The sequence below is a fragment of the Colletes latitarsis genome, unplaced genomic scaffold (assembly GCF_051014445.1).
Source record: "Colletes latitarsis isolate SP2378_abdomen unplaced genomic scaffold, iyColLati1 scaffold0023, whole genome shotgun sequence".
Lineage (NCBI taxonomy): Eukaryota > Metazoa > Arthropoda > Insecta > Hymenoptera > Colletidae > Colletes > Colletes latitarsis.
This window is the reverse complement of record NW_027488373.1, coordinates 3,387,780-3,398,466: the sequence shown is the minus strand read 5'-3', so window position 1 is coordinate 3,398,466 and position 10,687 is coordinate 3,387,780.

Here is a 10,687-nt window from a genome sequence, read left to right as displayed (position 1 = left end):
CAAAACTATTGGTCGAAACCAGGTTTAATCAACTGTTTCAGTGTGGTACCACACTACTACGTGACCCAAACCGGAAAAAACCCAGGATCCGTTCAACAAGTATGTGAAAAACGCGAAAGTATGAGCCTGATAAGGGCGAATCCCAGACCTATCCCAGACCTAACTTGCGTTATCCTCTAAAATAGTTATCATGACCAGGTTTAATGATTGTTTCAGTGTGGTCCCACATTACTACGTGATCCAAACCAGAAAAAACCCAGGATTCGGTCAACAAGTATGTGAAGAATGCGAAAGTATGAGTCTGATGAGTGAAAATCCCAGGGCTAACCTAGACCTAACATGCGTTGTCCTCTAAAATATTGATCCAAACCAGGTTTAATGGACTGTTTCAGTGTGGTACCACTTTACTACGTGATCCAAAGCAGAAAAAACCCTCGATCAGGTCAACATGTATGTTAAAACTGCGGAAGTATGACCCCGATGAGGGCAAATCCCAGGCCTAACCTAGACCTAACATGCGTTGTCCTCTAAAATATTGATGGAAACCAGGTTTAATTGACTGTTTCAGTGTTGTACTTCATTACTACGTGATGCAATCCAGAAAAAGCCCAGGATCTAGCCATCAAGTATGAGAAATATGCGAAAGAATGAGCCTGATGAGAGCAAATCCCAGACCTAACCTAGACATAACATGAATTGTACTCTAAAATATTGATCAAAACCAGGTTTAATTGACAGTTTCAGTGTGGTACCACATTACTACGTGATCCAATCCAGAAATAGCCCAGGATCCAGACATGAAGTATGAGACTTATGTAAAAGTATGAGCCTGATGGGGGCAAATCCTAGTCCTAACCCAGACCTAACATGCGTTATCCTCTAAAATATTTATCAAGACCAGGTTTAATTGAATGTTTCAGTGTGGTACCACATTACTACGTGAACCAAACCATAAAAAACCCTGTATCTGTTCAACAAGTATGTGAAGAATGCTAAAGCATGAGTCTGATGAGTGAAAATCCCAGGGCTAACCTAGACCTAACATGCGTTATCCTCTAAAATATTTATCAATACCAGGTTTAATTGATTGTTTAAGTGTGGTCCCACATTACTACGTGATCCAAACCAGAAAAAACCCAGGATCCGTTCAAGAAGTATGTGAAGAATGCGAAAGTATGAGTCTGATGAGTGAAAATCCCAGGGCTAACAAAGACCTAACATGCGTTATCCTCTAAAATATTGATCCAAACCAGGTTTAATGGACTGTTTCAGTGTGGTACCACTTTACTACGTGATCCAAAGCAGAAAAAACCCTCGATCAGGTCAACATGTATGTTAAAACTGCGGAAGTATGACCCCGATGAGGGCAAATCCCAGGCCTAACCTAGACCTAACATGCGTTGTCCTCTAAAATATTGATGGAAACCAGGTTTAATTGACTGTTTCAGTGGTGTACTTCATTACTACGTGATGCAATCCACAAAAAGCCCAGGATCTAGCCATCAAGTATGAGAAATATGCGGAAGTATGACCCTGATGAGGGCAAATCCCAGGCCTAACCTAGACCTAACATGCGTTGTCCTCCAAAATATTGATCCAAACCAGGTTTAATTGACTGTTTCAGTGTTGTACTTCATTACAACGTGATGCAATCCAGAAAAAGCCCAGGATCTAGCCATCAAGTATGAGAAATATGGGAAAGAATGAGCCTGATGAGAGCAAATCCTAGACCTAACCCAGACCTAACATGCGTTATCCTCTAAAATATTTATCAATACCAGGTTTAATTGATTGTTTCAGTGTGGTCCCACATTATAACGTGATCCAAACCAGAAAAAACCCAGGATCTGTTCAACAAGTATGTGAAAAACGCGAAAGTATGAGCTTGATGAGGGCGAATCCCAGACCTATCCCAGACCAAACTTGCGTTATCCTCTAAAATATTGACCCAAACCAGTTTTAATTGACTGTTTCAGCGTGGTACCACATTACTACGTGATCCAAACCAGAAAAAACCCAGGATCAGTTCAACAAGTATGTTAAAAACGCGAAAGTATGAGCCTGATGAGGGCGAATCCCAGACCTATCCCAGACCTAACTTGCGTTATCCTCTAAAATATTGATCGAAACCAGTTTTAATTGACTGTTTCAGCGTGGTACCACATTACTACGTGATACAATCCAGAAACAGCCCAGGATCTAGCCATGAAGTATGAGAAATATGCGAAAGTATGAGCCTGATGAGGGCAAATCCTAGACCTAACCTAAACCTAACATGCGTTATCCTCTAAAATATTGATCCAAACCAGGTTTAATGGACTGCTTCCGTGTGGTACCACTCCACTACGCGATCCAAAGCAGAAATAACCCTCGATCAGGCCAACATGTATGTTAAAACTGCGAAAGTATGACCCTGATGAGGGCAAATCCCAGGCCTAACCTAGACCTGACAAGCGTTGTCCTCTAAAATATTGATGGAAACCAGGTTTAATTTACAGCTTCAGTGTTGTACTTCATTACTACGTGATGCAATCCAGAAAAAGCCCAGGATCTAGCCATCAAGTATGAGAAATATGGGAAAGAATGAGCCTGATGAGAGCAAATCCCAGAACTAACCTAGACCTAACATGAAATATTCTCCAAAACATTGATCGAAACCAGGCGTAATTGACTGCTTCAGCGTGGTCCCACATTACTACGTGATCCAAACCAGAAAAAACCCAGGATCCGTTCAAGAAGTATGAGAAGAATGCTAAAGTATGAGTCTGATGAGTGAAAATCCCAGGGCTAACCTAGACCTAACATGCGTTATCCTCTAAAATATTTATCAATACCAGGTTTAATTGATTGTTTAAGTGTGGTCCCACATTACTACGTGAACCAAACCATAAAAAACCCTGTATCTGTTCAACAAGTATGTGAAGAATGCTAAAGTATGAGTCTGATGAGTGAAAATCCCAGGGCTAACCTAGACCTAACATGCGTTATCCTCTAAAATATTTATCAATACCAGGTTTAATTGATTGTTTAAGTGTGGTCCCACATTACTACGTGATCCAAACCAGAAAAAACCCAGGATCTGTTCAACAAGTATGTGAAAAACGCGAAAGTATGAGCCTGATGAGGGCGAATCCCAGACCTATCCCAGACCAAACTTGCGTTATCCTCTAAAATATTGATCGAAACCAGTTTTAATTGACTGTTTCAGCGTGGTACCACATTACTACGTGATCCAAACCAGTAAAAACCCAGGATCCGTTCAACAAGTATGTGAAGAATGCGAAAGTATGAGTCTGATGAGTGAAAAACCCCGGCCTAACCTAGACCTAACATGCGTTATCCTCAAAAATATTGATCGAAACCTGGTTTAGTCGACTGTTTCAGTGTGGTACCACATTACTATGTGATCCAAACCAGAAAATAACCCAGGATCTCTACAACGAGTATGTGAAGTGTGCGAAAGTATGAGTCTGATCAGGGCAAATCCCAGACCTATCCCAGACCTAACATGCGTTATCCTCTAAAATATTTATCATGACCAGGTTTAATTGATTGTTTCAGTGTGGTCCCACATTACTACGTGATCCAAACCAGAAAAAAGCCAGGATCCGTTCAACAAGTATGTGAAAAACGCGAAAGTATGAGCCTGATAAGGGCGAATCCCAGACCTATCCCAGACCTAACTTGCGTTATCCTCTAAAATATTGATCGAAACCAGTTTTAATTGACTGTTTCAGCGTGGTACCACATTACTGCGTGATACAATCCAGAAACAGCCCAGGATCTAGCCATGAAGTATGAGAAATATGGGAAAGAATGAGCCTGATGAGAGCAAATCCCAGAACTAACCTAGACCTAACATGAATTATTCTCTAAAATATTTATCATGACCAGGTTTAATTGATTGTTTCAGTGTGGTCCCACATTACTACGTGATCTAAACCAGAAAAAACCCAGGATCCGTTCAACAAGTATGTGAAAAACGCGAAAGTATGAGCCTGATAAGGGCGAATCCCAGACCTATCCCAGACCTAACTTGCGTTATCCTCTAAAATATTGATCGAAACCAGTTTTAATTGACTGTTTCAGCGTGGTACCACATTACTGCGTGATACAATCCAGAAACAGCCCAGGATCTAGCCATGAAGTATGAGAAATATGCGAAAGTATGAGCCTGATGAGGGCAAATCCTAGACCTAACCCAAACCTAACATGCGTTATCCTCTAAAATATTGATCCAAACCAGGTTTAATGGACTGCTTCAGTGTGGTACCACTCCACTACGCGATCCAAAGCAGAAATAACCCTCGATCAGGCCAACATGTATGTTAAAATTGCGAAAGTATGACCCTGATGAGGGCAAATCCCAGGCCTAACCTAGACCTGACAAGCGTTGTCCTCTAAAATATTGATGGAGACCAGGTTAAATTTACAGTTTCAGTGTTGTACTTCATTACTACGTGATGCAATCCAGAAAAAGCCCAGGATCTAGCCATCAAGTATGAGAAATATGCGAAAGAATGAGCCTGATGAGAGCAAATCCCAGAACTAACCTAGACATAACATGAATTGTACTCTAAAATATTGATCAAAACCAGGTTTAATTGTCAGTTTCAGTGTGGTACCACATTACTACGTGATCCAAACCAGAAAAAACCCTGGATCTGTTCAACAATTATGTGAAAAACGCGAAAGTATGTGTCTGATGAGGGCGAATCCCAGACCTATTCCAGACCTAACTTGCGTTATCCTCTAAAATAGATATCATGACCAGGTTTAATGATTGTTTCAGTGTGGTCCCACATTACTACGTGATCCAAACGAGAAAAAACCCTGGATCTGTTCAACAATTATGTGAAAAACGCGAAAGTATGTGTCTGATGAGGGCGAATCCCAGACCTATTCCAGACCTAACTTGCGTTATCCTCTAAAATAGATATCATGACCAGGTTTAATGATTGTTTCAGTGTGGTCCCACATTACTACGTGATCCAAACCAGAAAAAACCCAGGATTCGGTCACCAAGAATGTGAAGAATGCGAAAGTATGAGTCTGATGAGTGAAAATCCCAGGGCTAACCTAGACCTAACATGCGTTATCCTCTAAAATATTTATCAATACCAGGTTTAATTGATTGTTTAAGTGTGGTCCCACATTACTACGTGATCCAAACCAGAAAAAACCCAGGATCTGTTCAACAAGTATGTGAAAAACGCGAAAGTATGAGCCTGATGAGGGCGAATCCCAGACCTATCCCAGACCAAACTTGCGTTATCCTCTAAAATATTGATCGAAACCAGTTTTAATTGACTGTTTCAGTGTGGTACCACATTACTTCGTGATCCAAAGCAGCAAAAACCCGGGATCCGTTCAACAAGTATGTGAAGAATGCGAAAGTATGAGTCTGATGAGGGCAAATCCCAGGCCTAACCTAGACCTGACATGCGTTGTCCTCTAAAATATTGATGGAGACCAGGTTAAATTTACAGTTTCAGTGTTGTACTTCATTACTACGTGATGCAATCCAGAAAAAGCCCAGGATCTAGCCATCAAGTATGAGAAATATGCGAAAGAATGAGCCTGATGAGAGCAAATCCCAGACCTAACCTAGACCTAACATGAAATATTCTCCAAAACATTGATCGAAACCAGGCGTAATTGACTGCTTCAGTGTGGTCCCACATTACTACGTGATCCAAACCAGAAAAAACCCAGGATCCGTTCAACAAGTATGTGAAAAACGCGAAAGTATGAGCCTGATGAGGGCAAATCCCAGACCTATCCCAGACCTAACTTGCCTTGTCCTCTAAGATATTGATGGAAACCAGGTTTAATTGACTGTTTCAGTGTTGTACTTCATTACTACGAGATCCAATCCAGAAATAGCCCAGGATCCAGCCATGAAGTATGAGAAATATGCGAAAGTATGAGTCTGACGAGGGCAAATCCTAGACCTAACCCAGACCTAACATGCGTTATCCTCTAAAATATTTATCATGACCAGGTTTAATTGATTGTTTCAGTGTGGTCCCACATTACTACGTGATCCAAACCAGAAAAAACCCAGGAACCGTTCAACAAGTATGTGAAGAATGCGAAAGTATGAGTCTGATGAGTGAAAATCCCCGGCCTAACCTAGACCTAACATGCGTTATCCTCAAAACTATTGATCGAAACCAGGTTTAATCAACTGTTTCAGTGTGGTACCACACTACTACGTGACCCAAACCGGAAAAAACCCAGGATCTGTTCAACAAGTATGTGAAAAACGCGAAAGTATGAGCCTGATGAGGGCAAATCCCAGACCTATCCCAGACCTAACTTGCCTTGTCCTCTAAGATATTGATGGAAACCAGGTTTAATTGACTGTTTCAGTGTTGTACTTCATTACTACGAGATGCAATACAGAAAGAGCCCAGGATCTAGCCACCAAGTATGAGAAATATGCGAAAGTATGAGCCTGATGAGGGCGAATCCCAGACCTATCCCAGACCTAACTTGCGTTATCCTCTAAAATATTGATCGAAATCAGGCTTAATTGACTGTTTCAGCGTGGTACCACATTACTACGTGATCCAATCCAGAAATAGCCCAGGATCTAGCCATCAAGTATGAGAAATATGCGAACGAATGAGCCTGATGAGAGCAAATCCCAGACATAACCTAGACATAACATGAATTATTCTCTAAAATATTGATCAAAACCAGGTTTAATTGACAGTTTCAGTGTGGTACCACATTACTACGTGATCCAATCCAGAAATAGCCCAGGATCCAGCCATGAAGTATGAGAAATATGCGAAAGTATGAGCCTGATGGGGGCAAATCCTAGTCCTAACCCAGACCTAACATGCGTTATCCTCTAAAATATTTATCAAGACCAGGTTTAATTGAATGTTTCAGTGTGGTACCACATTACTACGTGAACCAAACCATAAGAAACCCTGTATCTGTTCAACAAGTATGTGAAGAATGCTAAAGTATGAGTCTGATGAGTGAAAATCCCAGGGCTAACCTAGACCTAACATGCGTTATCCTCTAAAATATTGATCCAAACCAGGTTTAATGGACTGTTTCAGTGTGGTACCACTTTACTACGTGATCCAAAGCAGAAAAAACCCTCGATTAGGTCAACATGTATGTTAAAACTGCGGAAGTATGACCCTGATGAGGGCAAATCCCAGGCCTAACCTAGACCTAACATGCGTTGTCCTCTAAAATATTGATGGAAACCAGGTTTAATTGACTGTTTCAGTGTTGTACTTCATTACTACATGATGCAATCCAGAAAAAGCGCAGGATCTAGCCATCAAGTATGAGAAATATGCGAAAGAATGAGCCTGATGAGAGCAAATCCCAGACCTCACCTAGACATAACATGAATTATTCTCTAAAATATTGATCAAAACCAGGTTTAATTGACAGTTTCAGTGTGGTACCACATTACTACGTGATCCAATCCAGAAATAGCCCAGGATCCAGCCATGAAGTATGAGAAATATGCGAAAGTATGAGCCTGATGGGGGCAAATCCTAGTCCTAACCCAGACCCAACATGCGTTAACCTCTAAAATATTTAGCAAGACCAGGTTTAATTGAATGTTTCAGTGTGGTACCACATTACTACGTGAACCAAACCATAAAAAACCCAGGATCTGTTCAACAAGTATGTGAAGAATGCGAAAGTATGAGTCTGATGAGTGAAAATCCCAGGGCTAACCCAGACCTAACATGCGTTTTCCTCTAAAATATTGATCCAAACCAGGTTTAATGGACTGTTTCAGTGTGGTACCACTTTACTACGTGATCCAAAGCAGAAAAAACCCTCGATCAGGTCAACATGTATGTTAAAACTGCGGAAGTATGACCCTGATGAGGGCAAATCCCAGGCCTAACCTAGACCTAACATGCGTTGTCCTCTAAAATATTGATGGAAACCAGGTTTAATTGACTGTTTCAATGTTGTACTTCATTACTACGTGATGGAATCCAGAAAAAGCCCAGGATCTAGCCATCAAGTATGAGAAATATGCGAAAGAATGAGCCTGATGAGAGCAAATCCCAGACCTAACCTAGACCTAACATGAATTGTTCTCTAAAATATTGATCAAAACCAGGTTTAATTGACTGTTTCAGTGTGGTACCACATTACTACGTGATCCAATCCAGAAATAGCCCAGGATCCAGCCATGAAGTATGAGAAATATGCGAAAGTATGAGCCTGATGAGGGCAAATCCTAGACCTAACCCAGACCTAACATGCGTTATCCTCTAAAATATTTATCAATACCAGGTTTAATTGATTGTTTCAGTGTGGACCCACATTACTACGTGATCCAAACCAGAAAAAACCCAGGATTCGGTCAACAAGTATGTGAAGAATGCGAAAGTATGAGCCTGATGAGGGCAAATCCTAGACCTAACCTAAACCTAACATGCGTTATCCTCTAAAATATTGATCCAAACCAGGTTTAATGGACTGCTTCAGTGTGGTACCACTCCACTACGCGATCCAAAGCAGAAATAACCCTCGATCAGGCCAACATGTATGTTAAAACTGCGAAAGTATGACCCTGATGAGGGCAAATCCCAGGCCTAACCTAGACCTGACATGCGTTGTCCTCTAAAATATTGATGGAAACCAGGTTTAATTTACAGCTTCAGTGTTGCACTTCATTACTACGTGATGCAATCCAGAAAAAGCCCAGGATCTAGCCATCAAGTATGAGAAATATGGGAAAGAATGAGCCTGATGAGAGCAAATCCCAGAACTAACCTAGACCTAACATGAAATATTCTCCAAAACATTGATCGAAACCAGGCGTAATTGACTGCTTCAGTGTGGTCCCACATTACAACGTGATCCAAACCAGAAAAAACCCAGGATCCGTTCAAGAAGTATGTGAAGAATGCGAAAGTATGTGTCTGATGAGTGAAAATCCCAGGCCTATCCTAGACCTAACATGCGTTATCCTCAAAAATATTGATCGATACCTGGTTTAATCGACTGTTTCAGTGTGGTACCACAGTACTACGTGACCCAAACCAGAAAAACACCAGGATCTGTTCAACAAGTATGTGAAAAACGCGAAAGTATGAGCCTGATGAGGGCAAATCCCAGACCTATCCCAGACCTAACTTGCGTTATCCTCTAAAATATTGATCGAAACCAGGTTTAATTGACTGTTTCAGTGTGGTCCCACATTACTACGTGATCCAAACCAGAAAAAATCCAGGATCCGTTCAACAAGTATGTGAAGAATGCGAAAGTATGAGTCTGATCAGTGAAAATCCCCGGCCTAACCTAGACCTAACATGCGTTATCCTCAAAACTATTGGTCGAAACCAGGTTTAATCAACTGTTTCAGTGTGGTACCACACTACTACGTGACCCAAACCGGAAAAATTCCAGGATCTGTTCAACAAGTATGTGAAAAACGCGAAAGTATGAGCCTGGTGAGGGCGAATCCCAGACCTATCCCAGACCTAACTTGCGTTATCCTCTAAAATAGATATCATGACCAGGTTTAATGATTGTTTCAGTGTGGTCCCACATTACTACGTGATCCAAACCAGAAAAAACCCAGGATTCGGTCAACAAGTATGTGAAGAATGCGAAAGTATGAGTCTGATGAGTGAAAATCCCAGGGCTAACAAAGACCTAACATGCGTTATCCTCTAAAATATTGATCCAAACCAGGTTTAATGGACTGTTTCAGTGTGGTACCACTTTACTACGTGATCCAAAGCTGAAAAAACCCTCGATTAGGTCAACATGTATGTTAAAACTGCGGAAGTATGACCCTGATGAGGGCAAATCCCAGGCCTAACCTAGACCTAACATGCGTTGTCCTCTAAAATATTGATGGAAACCAGGTTTAATTGACTGTTTCAGTGTTGTACTTCATTACTACATGATGCAATCCTGAAAAAGCGCAGGATCTAGCCATCAAGTATGAGAAATATGCGAAAGAATGAGCCTGATGAGAGCAAATCCCAGACCTCACCTAGACATAACATGAATTATTCTCTAAAATATTGATCAAAACCAGGTTTAATTGACAGTTTCAGTGTGGTCCCACATTACTACGTGATCCAATCCAGAAATAGCCCAGGATCCAGCCATGAAGTATGAGAAATATGCGAAAGTATGAGCCTGATGGGGGCAAATCCTAGTCCTAACCCAGACCTAACATGCGTTAACCTCTAAAATATTTAGCAAGACCAGGTTTAATTGAATGTTTCAGTGTGGTACCACATTACTACGTGAACCAAACCATAAAAAACCCAGGATCTGTTCAACAAGTATGTGAAGAATGCGAAAGTATGAGTCTGATGAGTGAAAATCCCAGGGCTAACCCAGACCTAACATGCGTTTTCCTCTAAAATATTGATCCAAACCTGGTTTAATGGACTGTTTCAGTGTGGTACCACACTACTACGTGATCCAAACCAGAAAAAACCCTGGATCTGTTCAACAAGTATGTGAAAAACGCGAAAGTATGTGTCTGATGAGTGAAAATCCCAGGCCTAACCTAGACCTAACATGCGTTATCCTCAAAAATATTGATCGAAACCTGGTTTAATCGACTGTTTCAGTGTGGTACCACATTACTACGTGACCCAAACCAGAAAAAACCCTGGATCTGTTCAACAATTATGTGAAAAACGCGAAAGTATGTGTCTGA